The 16,922-nt window shown below is 44.1% G+C and overlaps 1 protein-coding gene and 1 non-coding gene across 2 annotated transcripts in view; one reads left to right on the top strand and one right to left on the bottom strand.

Moving 5' to 3' along the window:
- Window positions 1-16,922, top strand: part of LOC124619954 (neuropeptide SIFamide receptor-like) — a 657,708-nt gene that overhangs the window by 581,552 nt on the left and 59,234 nt on the right. The window lies entirely within an intron of this gene.
- On the bottom strand, window positions 11,515-11,589 carry Trnas-cga. The gene has a single exon. It is a non-coding gene; the product is annotated as a tRNA-Ser (tRNA).

Genomic DNA, 16,922 nt, shown 5'->3' with positions numbered 1-16,922 from the left:
TGGCAGAACACGCCTTAGAAAATGGACACCGAATTCTATTCAACGAAACATCTGTCGCTATGAAGTCGAAGGAATTTTGGGATAACATCATAAAAGAAGCTATTGAAATAAAAACCTCTGAAAAGCCGGCCGAATTGGCCGAGCGGTTCTAGGCGCTACAGTCTGGATACGCACTACCGCTACGGTCGCAGGTTCAAATACTGTCTCGGGCATGGATGTGTGTGATGTCCTTAGGTTAGTTAGGTTTAAGTAGTTCTAAGTTCTAGGGGACTGATGACCTCAGAAGTTAAGTCCCGTAGTGCTCAGTGCCATTTGAACCATTTTTTGAACCTTTGAAAACACCATCAACAAGGATGGCGGTTTGCAGCTCAGCACAGCCTGGGACACGGCTATCGCGATGTTAAAACGGACGCTACGGACGCAGATGACAACATTATCGTATATGGCGAGGAAGAGAGCACCAGTGACGTCACAGCCACCAGTGCGGCTATATAAGGACGTGGCCAGGGTGACACAGCAGTGTCTTACCACTTGACAATGGGCGGGGAGAGCTCGGTCGAAAGCTCGTGGGATTTTAACCACCTGACGCTTCTGGAAGCCCGAGAAAAAATTTTATTAATTCATATCGCCGCGAAACCATGTATTCATACAAGACAACACATATATAATTAAGGCGATGACGGCCAATAATCCCTTCAGTGCAGATGCACACCTAGCTCGAACACCTACAGGTTCAAAAATGGTTCAAATGGCTCTGAGCACTATGGGACTTAACGTCTGAGGTCATCAGTCCCCTAGAACTTAGAACTACTTAAACCTAACTAACCTAAGGACATCACACACATCCATGCCCGAGGCAGGATTCGAACCTGCGACCGCAGCGGTCGCGCGGTTCCAGACTGAGGCGCCTAGAACCGCTCGGTCACACCGGCCGGCGAACACCTACAGGAATCGGCGAAATTCCGCGGTTAGTGAGGCTATTGAGCAGGGTCTCACCATCAGTAGTGTGTGGGGTAAGTTGAGAATTGGGGTCTGACGGAAGGAGTGCTAGAGCAGACCGTGTGGTTTTGGTGATGATTGTGTCCAGATGGCGTAGTAGTCAGAGCATCTGCCTAGTAAGCGAGACAATCGGTTTATAATCCCAGTGCAACAAAACTTTTAAACTTTCCCCATTGATATTAATCAGTACCCACTGGCAGCTAATGTCTTTAACTATTTTGTGTCCAGATGTCTGTGGTTCGAGCATGTGTTTACCTTCTCTGCACAATGATCGATGCAATCATCTCTTTCGATTCGGAATCGTGTGTTTAATGTATTCCGGTGTAGCGCTAGTTTAATACCAGATTCATTTTCATTCGTTTTCCTGCGAACTTTGCCACTCAGTGCTGTTTTTATGGTAGTTGGATGAATTGTACAGATTTGTATACCTAATTTTATTTTTGGTTTTGAGAAGTTACTATCTCATTTATAATTAATATCTTGATTTGTCTTCTAAATTTTATAACAACAGCTGTTGGCCAAAGTGGACCTATCTTTGATATAACTAGTTAGATGAGCTTTACAGCTCCATTTATTACTAAGACATCCACGACTTATGGGTCAGGGCCATTAAATTCCCAACCGTTTCTGTTAAGCACAGTTTGTCACATCTGAGTCGTAGGGTGACGCTCTGCATATCGAGGGGTTCATTCGATACAGATCGCGGGCGCAGTTTTCCCTCGTCCGTGAAGTGTTCAGACAGACGAGAGCGTAAATCACCAGACGTTTTGTCGCACACATCGGTCTAGCTACGCCCTTTCGCAGAAGTGTTAGTGATGTACCGTTGACGAGGAAAGGCAATCCGTAACATAGGCTGACACTGCTGAGGCGGGGTCCTTCACATACAGAGAATAATGTATCAATGTTTTTTAGACAGGTGTGCGGAATTTCATTTTGGGGACCGTACAAAGAGAAAGTTCGTGCAGTACGAGTGGTCATATCTGCTTTAAAATAAGGTCGCCACGGCGTCGGCATCCAGCGCCGGCGTCGGCGTCTAGCGCACGTCCGTGGCGGAGAATATGTGCCCGCCGCGGCAAACAAGATTTGACGGCGCCATCTTATTTCAGGTCACATCAGGGCGTAGTCCGCTAGAGAAAGTTCGCGCTTCTAAATGAGATGCTAATGCAGAATGAGATTCTGGGGGAAAATGTAACGTAGCTACACGTCTCCCTAGTTGTCAGTGCCTGGAGAAATGAGTTTTTCTGTGTTACTAAACTGCTGAGGAAAGTTGTACACAGCCTGTACGACAACCAATTTTTGTACACGTTGATTCACTGGGAGCAGGGAATTGAAGAATAAGCCCTGTGAAACTGAAAAAAAAGTTACTTTAACAGACAAAGACAGACAAAATAAGGGCTAATGATCGGAAGTGCACATCATGCACATCCGTGAAATCAAAATCTAGCACCGCGTAATGTTCAGCATCTTGCATCTCCACCCTGAGGATTGTAAACTGGTCAAATGGTCTTTGGCATGCTGTAACAACATGGACCTGACACTGCAGATAAAGGATGACACAGGCTTCAACTGCAGCTCTCCTTGACTGGCAGTTTCAACTGGTGAAAAGATGTCCGATGGAATTCGTATCAGTGAATGTCGTTGGCCATTCTACAGACAGGTGTGCAAAACTTATGGATGAAATTAATTTGCTCGTGATGTGTCACTGCCAAGTAATATACCTCCAGGAAACTTGGACCATACATAGGCCGAACTTCTATACTATAGTACAGAACGCAACGAGACAAACAGAAATGTCAGTTTTATTGAGTAGACGACGTTCCGTCAGAACGGCCTTGTTAGAGTCAGCCAAGACAAAACACTTCCATCTGGCGTGCAAAATGTTTGACACGGGCGAAATAAACTTAAAAAAAAAATCATAATTCCAATTCCAAAGAAAACTGATGCTGACAGGTGAGAATATTACCGAAATCTTAGTCTTAGAAGTCACGGTTGAAAAATACTAACACGAATTAGTTACAGAAGAATGGAAACAGTAGTAGAAGCCGCCATCGTAGAAGATCGGTTTGGATTCCGGAGAAAAGCAAGAACATGCCAGGCCATACTGACCCTACGATTTATCTTAGAAGATCAGTTAAGGGAAGACAAACCTACGTCTATAATATTTGTAGACTTAGAGAAGCTTGTGACAATGTTTACGGGAAGATTCTGTCTGAAATTCTGAAGACAGCGGGCAAAAAATACAGGGAGTGAAAGGTTGTTTACATCTTATACAGAAAACAGACGGCTTTTTTGAGAGTTGACGGGCATGGAAGGGAAGCAGTCGTTGAGAAGGAAGTGAGACAGGGCTGTAGCCTATCCCCGATGCGATTCGATGCGAAGGAAACCTAAGAACAATTTGGAATGGGAATTCAAGTCCACGCAGAAGAAATAAAATGCTTTGAGGTTTGTCTGTGACATTGTAATTCTGTCAGAAACAGCCTAGGACTTGGGGAAGAGCAGTTGAACGGAATAGATAGTGTCTTGATCGGAGAATATAAGATGATCAGCAACAAAAGGAAGACAAAAAAAGTAGAATGTAATCGAATTAAATCAAGGTATGCTACGAGAACTAGATTAGAAAACGAGACAATTTAAGTAGTAGATGAGTTTACTACTTGGGGAACAAATTAACGGATAATGGCTGAAGTAGAGAGAATATAACATGTAGGCTGGTAATGGCAAGAAACCTTTTCTGAAGAAGAGAAATTTTTTAACATATAATATACATTTAAATGTTAGGAAGTCTCTCCCGAAAGTAATTTTATGGATTGTAGCCATATGTGGACGACAAACAGTTTAGAAAAGAAGAGGATACTAGTGTCTGGAATGTGTTGCTACAGAAGAATGTTGAAGATTACATGGATAGATCACGTAACTAATGAGAAGTTACTGAACAGAAATGTAGGGAAAAGAAATTTGTGGCACAACCTGATTAGAAAGAGGGATCGCTTGATACGACACATTGTGAAACATCATGGTGTCATCAATTTAATATTGGGGGGAACTGTAGGGGGCAGGTGGAAAAAATCGTAGACGAAGAACAAGAGGTGAACACAATCAACAGATGCTGAAGGATGTAGATAGCGGTAGTTATTGGGAAATGAGGAAATTAGCACAGGATAAAGTAGCATGGAGAGCTCCATCATTGCACAGAAATCGTGAATCACGGTTGTTCCTTCCACATTACAATAGGTTGGACATACACTACGTGATCAAAAGTATCCGGACACCTGGCTGAAAATGACTTAAGTTCGTGGCGCTCTCCATCGGTAATGCTGGAAACCAATATGGTGTTGGCCCACCCTTAGCCGTGCTGACGGCTTACACTATCGCAGGCATACGTTGATCAGGTGCTGGAAGGTTTCTTCGAGAATGGAAGCCCATTCTTCACGGACTGCTGCACTGTGGAGAGGTATCGTCGTCCGTCGGTGAGGCCTGGCACGAAATCGGCGTTCCAAAACATCGTATTCGATAGGATGCAGGTCACGACTCTGTGCAGGCCAGTCCGTTACAGGGATATTATTGTCGTGTAACCACTCCTCCACAGCCCGTGCATCATGAACAGATGCTCGATTGTGTTGATAGACGCAATCGCTATCCCCGAATTGCTCTTCAAAAGTGGGAAGCAAGGAGGTGTTTAAAACTTCAATGTAAACCGGTCGCTGTGGCCGAGCGGTTCTAGACGCTTTAGTCTGTAACCACGCCACCGCTACGGTCGCAGGTTCGAATCCTGCCTCGGGCATGGAGGTGTGTGATGTCTTTAGGTTAGTTAGGTTTAAATAGTTCTAAGGGACGGATGACCACAGATGTTAAGTCCCATAGTGCTCAGAGTCATTTGAACCAAAACATGAATGTAGGCCTGTGCTGTGATAGTGCCACGCAAAACAAGAAGTGGTGCAAGCCCTCTTCATGAAAAACAAGACCACACAGTAACACCACCGCCTCCGAATTTTACTGATGGCACTACACACGCTGGCAGATGACGTTCACTGGGCATTCGCCATACCCACACCTTGCCATCAGATAGCCACATTGTGTACCGTGACTCGTCACTCCACACAACGTTTTTACACTGTTCAGTCGTCCAACGTTTACGCTCCTGACACCAATCCGAGTGTCGTTTGACGTTTACCGGCGTGATGTGTGGCTTATGAGCAGCCGCTCGACCTTTAAATCCAAGTTTTCTAACCTCCCGCCTAACTGTCCTAGTACTTGCAGTGGATTCTGATGCAGTTTGGAATTCCTGTGTGATGGTCTGCCTATTACACATTACGATCCTCTTCAAATGTCGGCGGTCTCTGTCAGTCAATGGACGAGGTCGGCCTGTACGCCTTTGTGCCGTACGTGACCCTTCACGTTTCCACTTCGCTATCACATCGGAAACAGTGGACCTAGGGATATTTAGGAGTGTGGAAATCTCGCGTACGGACGTATGACACAAGTGACACCCAATCACCTGACCACGTTCGACGTCCGTGAGATCTGCAGAGCTCCCCATTCTGCTCTCTCCCAATATTTAATGACTACTGAGGTCGCCGATATGGGGTACATGGCAGTAGGTGGCAGCACGCTGCACCTAATATGAAAAATCACCACAGACGGCAGTGCATGATCTTAAACGTGCTCAAAATTTCTTGCGGTTGGGCATTCCATTTCTCTACCAGGTCAGCTGAGAGCTGCGAGATGGTCGTCGGTGCATACGGATGCGCTAGAGGAACTCCCTCAAATTCAGCCCACACGCCCTCGATGAGATTTAAGTTGGTTGGCTTGGAAGGTTTGGGTGGGGGGGGGGGGGAGGGACGAGGAGCTGGCCAGGCCTATTCACTGAATGTACTGTCGTTCCAAAAGCTCTTGGAGCAGTGCAGTGTGATGCTGTCGCATTTCGTCATTCACAAATATGAAGTTCGGTTCGAATGTACAGCTGAAAAAAAGTGCAGGGAACAGGACTGCAGTGTCATGTTAGACATTGCTACTGGGTGCATTACGTGTTCACACCTCTCGACATATGAGGTTACGTTCAGCATTGCCGAAAATGATCCTCGCTTTGTAGTTACACTCTTGTTGTCAAGGTCACGATGTACTTGACTGCCGTTTCTGGTTGCTTGTTGACCCAGAGTCTCCAAAACGTTTGTCTTTTTGACGACTTAGTCCGAACTGGATTCGTGACTGATCCCAGTACAACTGCTCACATAGCGAAGTCACTCGCAAAGTATCCCTTGTGATATTAAATATGATACACAGTTTTAATCTGTCAGCATTACACTTCAGACTGAAACACTTTATCATAAACGTAGGCATTTTAGGATAAAAAAGTCCGCTTCCATAGCTGAGCGTCAGCTCGAAGAATGGCATGCAGGGTTCCTGGATTCAAATCTCGGCAGGGTCGGAGGTTTCCTCCGCTCGAGGCTGGGTGTTGTGTTGTCTTCATCATCGTTTCATCATCATCGACATGCAAGTTGCCGAAAGAGCGTCAACTAAAAGGACTTGCACCAGGAATCCGGGTTCCCTGCAGGTTCGGCTCGCGGGCTAATCACATAAGAAAAAATAAAAGCTGTCGTTGTCTTCACTTAAAACTTTCGGGCCGACAGGCCATGATTGATATATGAAAACTTTCGCCAGCCGCGGTGATCGTGCGGTTCCGGGCGCTCCAGTCCGGAGCCGCGGTGCTGCTACGGTCGCAGGTTCGAATCCTGCCTCGGGCGTGGATGTGTGTGATGTCCTTAGGTTAGTTTGGTTTAATTAGTTCTATGTTCTAGGGGACTGATGACCACAGCAGTTGAGTCCCATAGTGCTCAGAGCCATTTGAACCATTTTTGAAAACTTTCCGCTAAAGTTTCGTCTCCGGCTGCGGGAGACATCGTCGGCTGTGAAGCGGTGAAGTGCAAGCAACATTCGAGGGTGCGCCGGGTATACAGGCAGGATAGAGAGAGCGACAGTCCATGACTTGACGCCGGGTACGAGACTATCTCTGGTAGTGCCAACATACTCGGCTGAGAGTAATCGATCGTCATTCTGTCGGTGCAAAGTCGACATCCAATTCTGTCTAATTTGAAAACTTCCCCTTTTTGCTAAAATTATTACCGTGTTTATAAAGCTGAATAGCCTTCCTATACATAGCCGAGTCTGCTCTTAACGGCAAAAGATATATTCTTTGGCTACATCGGGTGCATGTAAAATTCCTTGTAGTGTGGTCTCGTATATATTGCTACCATGAAAAGAAGTGTGAACACCCGTCTACTTCAATATAAGAATTGCCGTCTGGGATATACCGATAAATCGTCCCTAGGAGAACATGTTTACCAAAAGGATAACCATGAAATGAAATTCAGTGACACGAGCTTCATATCGAAAACATCTCAGTATCATGCGCACGTGTGTGTGGAGGCTATTGAGAATTATAAACACCGTAATACTTTTGACAGAAAAGAGGAAGGTGTCAAGTTAGATAAAATGTAGTCGTCGACTCTGCATCGATAGAATGACGGTCGATGAATTTCATTTGAGTGTTGGGGCACTACCAGTGATAGCATAAAAGCCTGCGTCACGTGATGGACTGTGGTGCCCTCTATACCGATTATATAATCGAGTTATGCTTTTACTTCGCCGCTTCACCTCTGAGGTTGTCTCCCACAGCCGGAGAGAAACGTTATGGGAAAGTTTTACACGTCGACCACGGCCTGCCACACCGGAAGCTTTAAGTGAAGTTAATATCGGCAGTGAAAGCACGCATGGCACTATCAAACTGTTGTGCACGACAGTTTCCACAGATGTTGCTAGATCCTTTAGTAATATGAAAAAAGGTCCTGAAACTGATTTTCGTGGCTGTGTATCCTTGTTCTTAAAAGCTGGTCGTGACACGAATCATCTCACTTCTCTTTCGTTACGTCTCGTCGAGATACTTGTAGACATAGCTGCGTGTGTTACTGTCAGGTTGCTACGTTAGTGGTGCTAGTTTTCGCAGGTATCTCTTGTTTGACGTGACTGTATCACTCATTTTAGTATTGCCTCCTGCATCTCATTAACTTGGGTCTATTTCTTCTGCTACTGTTGTTGCGCCCCTATAAAGTGACAGTAAGCATTTTTAGCGGCGTTTTTATAGCCATTATATTTGACAATCAGTGTGGTACAATTCATGTCTAGTGGTTCACAGAAAATTTTGGAAGAAGGTGTAGGTATTCAGTGCAATATCTGTATACATCATATATCCTCCGTATCTACTTAAATCGCTTTGCGTAAATATCAAATACATTGCAGTTCTGTTTACAATGGGTGTATAATCTATTATTACAAAATTCAGAATGAGCACAAAGGGGATTTTGGTCTTGGATCAGGAAGTTAATTCTTTGTAAGAAATGGAAGGAGAGAGTTGAAAGGAAGCAGAACAAGGCATGAGTGGTATCATATTTAGTACTGATACACGGTATTCACGTGACGCATTGTTTCAGGATTCGCAGTTAATATAAAATTTAGTGCGGCATGACTCTAGAATTACTAAATGAGGACGGCACAATTCGACTGCGAAAATAGCGCGTGTTCTGATTTCATTACACAGTACTAGAGTATGCTTTGTTGGCTTTGTGCTAGATGTGTTTGTTTAAATAAAGTGGTGCTGCTACATAATTAAATTCAGTAGCTGGAAACATTTCACTGCTTTACTGAAGGACATTATATTAATTAAAACTTTTACTGCTGTTAATAGCGGCTGCTAGTCGAAAATTCAGCCAATCTTATGTAGGAAGGCTTATTTCATACTATGGAGTTCTTCTTTTCAAAATTCCACAAAACTGCAACGTGAAATATGAGCGACGAAAGACAGAGAGATAATAGAGAATTGTGTACTAGAGACAGAACCAAACTTTTGCCATTAGACATCTGTGTGAACATTTCGAGCAAATGAAATAGATCTCAACATATTACTCTAACAGTAAGGGTGGGTTAATTGGCATATATACTCCAAAAAGACTCTGTGGCTCCAGTTAAATAATCAATAAAACACTGTGTCACAAAAAATTATGAACTGTTCCCCTGTAGCTATTTCGACTAAGCTTCTCAACAGGTTCCCGCGGATGTCAGGTTGGTACACCTTACTGTTATGTTAAAAGCCGGCGAATTTAATTGAGAAATTGAAAGGTATGACGTACATTCACGTGCAGGTTTTGTTAACTTCAATATTGTCTTCTTATTTACGATTACTTCTGTAGATAAAGCTATTTGACATTTAGAAGGTTTCTTTTTCCTGGTGGATATAGTAGATTTGTGTGGACATGTTATTACTACAATCTGTCTCCAGTAAAACAGTAAAATTTACGAGAAAATTCGTGTGGTTGCCATAGAACACCCTTTTAGACGACAAAGGGACGTCAGTCTACAAACTTCTAGCTAACTGATGTCACAATGTGGATTACGCGTTTTTAGTATGGAGACATAACGAATATAAGTTGGATTCTTTTTAGTGTATCTCAATAGCATTAACCTAAAAATTCAGTTTATTCTAGAGAAAGTGAGCAATGGGCAGCTTAATTTCCTGGATGTATCAGTAATTAAACGATTGTACGGAACTTTGGGATATAAAGTGTGTAAAAAAGTAGCATATACAGATATAGATATCTCCATAAGGAATGTAACCAAAATTAAGACTTTGATGGACAGAACAAATAAAATATGTCACTCACTTCACTTATAAGAAGATTATTTACAATTGGTTTTTAAGAAAAATGTCTTCTTCAGTAAGGAGGGGGAACAAGCAGTATGAGCAAGAAGAAAAAAAAATCCTCGACGAATGAGGAACAGCAGCTGCCCATGTGGAAAGCTTTGCCCTTATTTGTGAACAAGAGTATTGCTCGCATCGATGAAGTTTTGACCTCCACGCGGTCAAACAATATTTGTGCTCAACAGGAAAATAAGTGAATACCTTAGAACTGAAAATAATGAACGCCATCAACTAACAAAAACTTGTACGTATAAAATGTAATGGTCCTGCTTAGCGGAACGCTTGAGCAGCTGTCCCTGTTTGGATATTGAGAATTAGGCCATAGTGTTATCGTGTGGAGTCATAGCGTTCTAACCATTGCAAAACATTATTATGCAGTTTGAACTGGGATGCAAGACATCTGAATAAAGAACGATATTGGACACAATCTGAGCAGCCGTCTACAGTTGTTTGCAGATGACGCTGTCGTTTATCGTCCAATAAAGTCATCAGAAGATCAAAACAAGCTGCAAAACGATTCAGAAAAGATATCTGAATGGTGCAAAGAGTGAAAGTTGACCCTAAATAACGAAAAGTGTTAGGTCATCCACATGAGAGCTAAAAGGAACTTGTTAAACTTCGGTTACACCATAAATCAGTCTAATCTAAAAGCCGTAAATTCAACTAAATACCTAGGTATTACAATCACGAACAACTTAAATTGGAAGGAACACATAGAAAATGTTGTGAGGAAGACTAACCAAACACTGTGTTTTATTGGCAGGACAGGTAGAAAATGTAACAGACCTACTAAGGAGACTGCCTACACTTCGCTTGTCCGTCCTCTTTTAGAATAATGCTGCTCAGTGTGAGACCCTTACCAGACAGGACTGACGGAGTACATCGAAAAAGTTCAAAGAAAGGTAGCACGTTTTGTATTATCGCGAAATATGGGAGAGAGTGTCACAGAAATGATACAGGATTTGGGCTGGAAATCATTAAAAGAAAGCGGTTTTCGTTGTGACGGAATATTCTCACGAAATTCCAACCACTACCTTTCTCCTTCGAATGCGAAAATATTTTGTTGGCATCGACCTACATAGGGAGGAACGATCGCCACGATAAAATAAGGGAAATCAGAGCTCGTACGGAAAGATATACGTGTTCATTCTTTGCGCGCGCTATATGAGGTTGGAATAATACAGAATTGTGAAGGTGGTTCGATGACCCCTCTGCCGGGCACTTGAATGTGATTTGCAGAGTATCCATTCAGATGTAGATGTAAGAATTTTAACCTAAAGGAAGTAGGAGTAAAATGAAACAATTTAGTACTGACTTTGCACCAAAAGGGTAATTCTAACAATCTATTATTTCTGAGTGACAATGAGGTCGCCTGTCGGAAGTTACCGCATGCATTCAGCGTTATGTGAAGGACGGTGGTGTCGTGTGCACAATTCAAAATTTACACGTATATAATTCGTTTATAAATTCGGGCCCCGTCAGCCATTGGCGCAGTAATTATTATTGTATTCGTGTCCGGGACAGTACAGTACCGTTATCTGCAAATTCAGAAAATATCTGTAGTATGTACACAAGACTCTGTAGAAGTCAAATTGAACTTGCGGTCCAGAATCTGGCACTCTTGATTTCTGGAACATTTGTTGAAACCAGGTCCTCCAGCGAGCAGACTTCAGGTAACTTCGAGCAGTCCAAGTGGTTCCAGAATGAGATTTTCACTCTGCAGCAGAGTGTGCGCTGATATGAAACTTCCTGGCAGATTAAAACTGTGTCCCGGACCGAGACTCGAACTCGGGACCTTTGCCTTTCGCGGGCAAGTGCTCTACCAACTGAGCTACCCAAGCACGACTCACGCCCCGTCCTCACAGTTTCGCAGGAGAGCTTCTGTAAAGTTTGGAAGGTAGGAGACGAGGTACTGGCAGAAGTAAAGCTGTGAGGACGGGGCGTGAGTCGTGCTTGGGTAGCTCAGTTGGTAGAGCACGTGCCCGCGAAAGGCAAAGGTCCCGAGTTCGAGTCTCGGTCCGGTACACAGTTTTAATCTGCCACGAAGTTTCAGTCCAAGTGGTGTTCAGCACCCCGAAGTTCTCCACACCCGCAGGTTGCATCTCTAGTAGTGTAGCCCCACTGCTACAGAATGTACACTCCTGGAAATGGATAAAGAACACATTGACACCGGTGTGTCAGACCCACCATACTTGCTCCGGACACTGCGAGAGGGCTGTACAAGCAATGATCACACGCACGGCACAGCGGACACACCAGGAACCGCGGTGTTGGCCGTCGAATGGCGCTAGCTGCGCAGCATTTGTGCACCGCCGTCGTCAGTGTCAGCCAGTTTGCCGTGGCATACGGGGCTCCATCGCAGTCTTTAACACTGGTAGCATGCCGCGACAGCGTGGACGTGAACCGTATGTGCAGTTGACGGACTTTGAGCGAGGGCGTATAGTGGGCATGCGGGAGGCCGGGTGGACGTACCGCCGAATTGCTCAACACGTGGGGCGTGAGGTCTCCACAGTACATCGATGTTGTCGCCAGTGGTCGGCGGAAGGTGCACGTGCCCGTCGACCTGGGTCCGGACCGCAGCGACGCACGGATGCACGCCAAGACCGTAGGATCCTACGCAGTGCCGTAGGGGACCGCACCGCCACTTCCGAGCAAATTAGGGACACTGTTGCTCCTGGGGTATCGGCGAGGACCATTCGCAACCGTCTCCATGAAGCTGGGCTACGCTCCCGCACACCGTTAGGCCGTCTTCCGCTCACGCCCCAACATCGTGCAGCCCGCCTCCAGTGGTGTCGCGACAGGCGTGAATGGAGGGACGAATGGAGACGTGTCGTCTTCAGCGATGAGAGTCGCTTCTGCCTTGGTGCCAATGATGGTCGTATGCGTGTTTGGCGCCGTGCAGGTGAGCGCCACAATCAGGACTGCATACGACCGAGGCACACAGGGCCAACACCCGGCATCATGGTGTGGGGAGCGATCTCCTACACTGGCCGTACACCACTGGTGATCGTCGAGGGGAACCTGAATAGTGCACGGTACATCCAAACCGTCATCGAACCCATCGTTCTACCATTCCTAGACCGGCAAGGGAACTTGCTGTTCCAACAGGACAATGCACGTCCGCATGTATCCCGTGCCACCCAACGTGCTCTAGAAGGTGTAAGTCAACTACCCTGGCCAGCAAGATCTCCGGATCTGTCCCCCATTGAGCATGTTTGGGACTGGATGAAGCGTCGTCTCACGCGGTCTGCACGTCCAGCACGAACGCTGGTCCAACTGAGGCGCCAGGTGGAAATGGCATGGCAAGCCGTTCCACAGGACTACATCCAGCATCTCTACGATCGTCTCCATGGGAGAATAGCAGCCTGAATTGCTGCGAAAGGTGGATATACACTGTACTAGTGCCGACATTGTGCATGCTCTGTTGCCTGTGTCTATGTGCCTGTGGTTCTGTCAGTGTGATCATGTGATGTATCTGACCCCAGGAATGTGTCAATAAAGTTTCCCCTTCCTGGGACAATGAATTCACGGTGTTCTTATTTCAATTTCCAGGAGTGTATTTGCACCGCGTCACTGCTATTCGTAGCCTGTTCAGAGTCTTCGACGTAGCAGAAAACTGGCAGCGGGATTTTTCTTTAGGCTTCGGTTATTGCTTCCAGTTGCCTTGTTACGCCAGACTTCTATTCGATGAGTGAAAGTTGACACTTCTGTCGTTCGAAGAAACCTCTTTCTCGACTTCAGTCTAGGACACAATGCTTCACTTCCAGACGTGGGATACCTGGAATCATTTTCCTGTTTTTTTTTTTTTCTTTGTTTTTCCTTAAACTTGTGCCGCTATTATTCGTCTTATATCCGGAGGTGCTATATCTATAAGGTAGTGGTCAGTTGGAGTTGGTCGCAAGGAACTAGTTATAATGGGGCATGACCCGTTAAGAGGTTCGCCTGGCCACTAAGAACTGTTGCAGGACGATTGATTCACGGATCCAGTTATATGGGTCCTTCCATGTATAACGATTTTACGACTATGACGAGTGGGGCCTGAAGATGGTATCAATGTAATGCCAAAAGTGGTAGCACATAGAAGTTAATAAAATAAAATAAATTTCTACGATACATACGGGTGTTGGTAAATTATTGCATCAAGACGTTAAGAGCGATGTCTACGTGCGTGCTTTGTGCGAAGTTCTGCCAGACAGGTGTTCCATATTCTGCCGAAGAGAAACTTAGAGCAAACGCTGACACGTACGTTGAACATTTGGTTGCACCCCGATCTATTCGCCTCCCACCCTACCCCTGGGTCGCCCTATGTGCTGTTAGGGAGCTCTCGTGTAATACGAATATTATTTGGATTGCAAACTTTGATCTTCATGTTCACACAATGGTCTTTGGAAGTAAGTGTGCAGTCGAGCTGTACGCCAAGGTATGTAGGCGTATTCCAGTGTTAAATCTGCTTTGCCCTTCAAGTGGCCTCCAGTTCTTCCTAGCTTGTCTACTTCTCACATGAAAATCTTTGTTTTGGATGGATTGAGCTTTAGATAGTATTACCATAGTATTCTGCCACATCTTCGAGGACTGCAATCAGTTTCATTTCTACCTCCTAAAAAAGTCGCAGTTCACAATCTCTGGCAAATGGGAACGAAACCTCAGAAATAGTTTTATACATCGACCACTGTGTATGAACCCGTAATTTTTCACAGAAATCTATGTTTATCTACTTCTACACTTATTGCGAATAAAATTCCGTCACCACGTTTTTCTGACTGTGTGTTCAGGATAATCTGTGCAGGGATTTTGATTCGGTTTTCAGTCATAGGTAGGATGATTCACAAAATGATTTCTATGTATAATTTGCAAATATCCCATGTAAACTGGCCGGACTAGGTGCGTTTCTCGTTTACGTCTCACCTTCTGAGAACTGCCCTGCCGTACGCTGCTTAAATCGTTTAAATTTTACTACAGTTTGGAGTTAATACTCATATGCCTAACGTTTTTCTCCGAATCTGATACATAATTCTACGGAGTGGCTCATAAACGACATTACTGCTACGCGAGACAAGTCGTCCGGCCATAGATACTGCTACCCGTGCGAAGGCGGGGGAGTTCCTAGTAACACAACACAGGGCGATTCCGTGATGATGTTACAAACTCTCAGGAATGATGGAAACGGTAACTGTATCAATTTGAGATAAGGGATCCTGATCTAGAAAAGATCGAGTCAAAAGTTACAAGCAAAAAGGCGTTCTGATACTTCTGAGAGTGGTATATAGTATTAGAACCAGAATTGAAATAAGGCAGAATGGATAGATAGTATTCAATCTGAAATTCTAAAATCATGGGAGGAAGTGGTGACAAAACAACTATTCACACTGTTGTGTATAATGTGTGGTATCATCTTAATTTGGAAGATTGCAAGAGCTGTCAAGCGTGATAATCATCGCACTATCAGCTTAACAGCCCATTCATCCAAGTTGCTGACAAGAATACTATACAGAAGAATGGAACAAAAAATTGAGGATGTGTTAGATGACTATCAGTGTGACCTTAGGAAAGATAAATGCACCAGAGAGACAGTTCTGACGTTGTGGCTGATAATGGAAACGAGACTGAAAAAAAATCAAGACGCATGCATAGGATCTGTCGACCCGGAAAATACGTTCGAAAATGTAAAATGGTGCCAGATGTTGGAAATTCTGGGAAAAAACAGGGATAAGCTAAGTTTTCGACGTAATTTACTTGCCTTTTACCACTTGCTAATCTCAGATGAAATGGTGGCACAGTGGCTACTGTCGCAGGCTGTCACATTTGCGCCCCTTTTTAGAAACCCGATTACTTTGTTTATTTCACTACGAGTATGTCATCTGAGGACCACGTTCGAATTTTTGTTTAGTCTTTGTTCTTTTCTTTTCTTCCAGTATTCTTTCACCTGTTCAATATGTTTCTTCTTTCTGTCTTCAGACCATTTTTAATGAGTCATTTTAGCCACCCGCCATTGGAAACCTTCCCTTTTCCACAATTTTTCCAGAAAGGCTTCTCGTTATTTGTATCTTCTGTTCTTATACCGTTTCTTTCTAAATCCTTTTGTTCTTCATTAACCCAGCTTGTTGTGGAATTCTTACCCCACAATTATTAGAAAATCTTTTTAGTTAATCATCTGCATTGCTTTCGAAATAAATCTGCAAAAACCATGAGTCCTCTTCTTCTCATTACTTTTGAAATTTTTTCCATATTCTGGTTTATTTTAGCATTACTTCATAGTTTTCAACCCTTCCGCTGTGTTTTGTGGTCCTATTTTTTGTGGTTCTATTTTTTCTCCTATAATTCACCTCTGTAGTACTCATAATTTATCTAAATTATAGTTCAGCACCAGGGATCCGCTTGCATGTGGGTATTCTGGCTGCACTATGTGAGGCGGCAGGTAAATAATCTAACTTTTCTCTATTTTTTGTTATGTCATTAATGAAAACATTTTCAGATTGTCTGTGCATGGTTTGCACGTACCTTCGCTGTTTACAAGAGTCTCAAAACTATTTTTGCGGTCAGCCGGAAAGCGCTGGAGAACATATTGATCCTAATTTACAGTCTGCAAGTCCACGTTAGCCATTGTGCTCAGTGACAGAAAATGTTCCTACTTTCTATTTACTCAGCAGCATCAAGATCAGTGACTATAAATAAAAGTTTTGACTTTCAACTGATTGATATATTCAGTAAAATTTCACACGCAGAAAATATAGTAGAACTCCTATTAATAATGCCCCTATCAGAAACGGTACTATTGACAGCTGAGAGACGACCTCTGTGGGAAGCCCTGATGTCTAATCACCAAAGTTAATTGCTCGTCTTAAAAGCGGAAAATAATCTCACCACTTGCCACGCGTTTTTCTCAACACAACAGGCGGGAGACAAACAATTACTTCCATGATATCTAAGCGATCCACGATGCTGTACAGTCCTCGCGAGTTCGCTTACTACTTTTACCAAAACACTTTTGGTAGATGCTTAGCTTTGACGTTATCTGGGGCACAGGGCACGCAGGCGTTTGACTGACATAGGCAGATTGATATCTCGGTGCGAAGTGCCTCTTCTCACTGCTTCTCTGGCTGTATTTATACACTCCTGGAAATGGAAAAAAGAACACATTGACACCGGTGTGTCAGACCCACCATACTTGCTCCGG

This window comes from Schistocerca americana, chromosome 6, assembly GCF_021461395.2.
Source record: "Schistocerca americana isolate TAMUIC-IGC-003095 chromosome 6, iqSchAmer2.1, whole genome shotgun sequence".
NCBI classification, from domain to species: domain Eukaryota; kingdom Metazoa; phylum Arthropoda; class Insecta; order Orthoptera; family Acrididae; genus Schistocerca; species Schistocerca americana.
The sequence above is the reverse complement of the archived record's forward strand: the minus strand, read 5'-3'. Positions and strand labels throughout refer to the sequence as shown.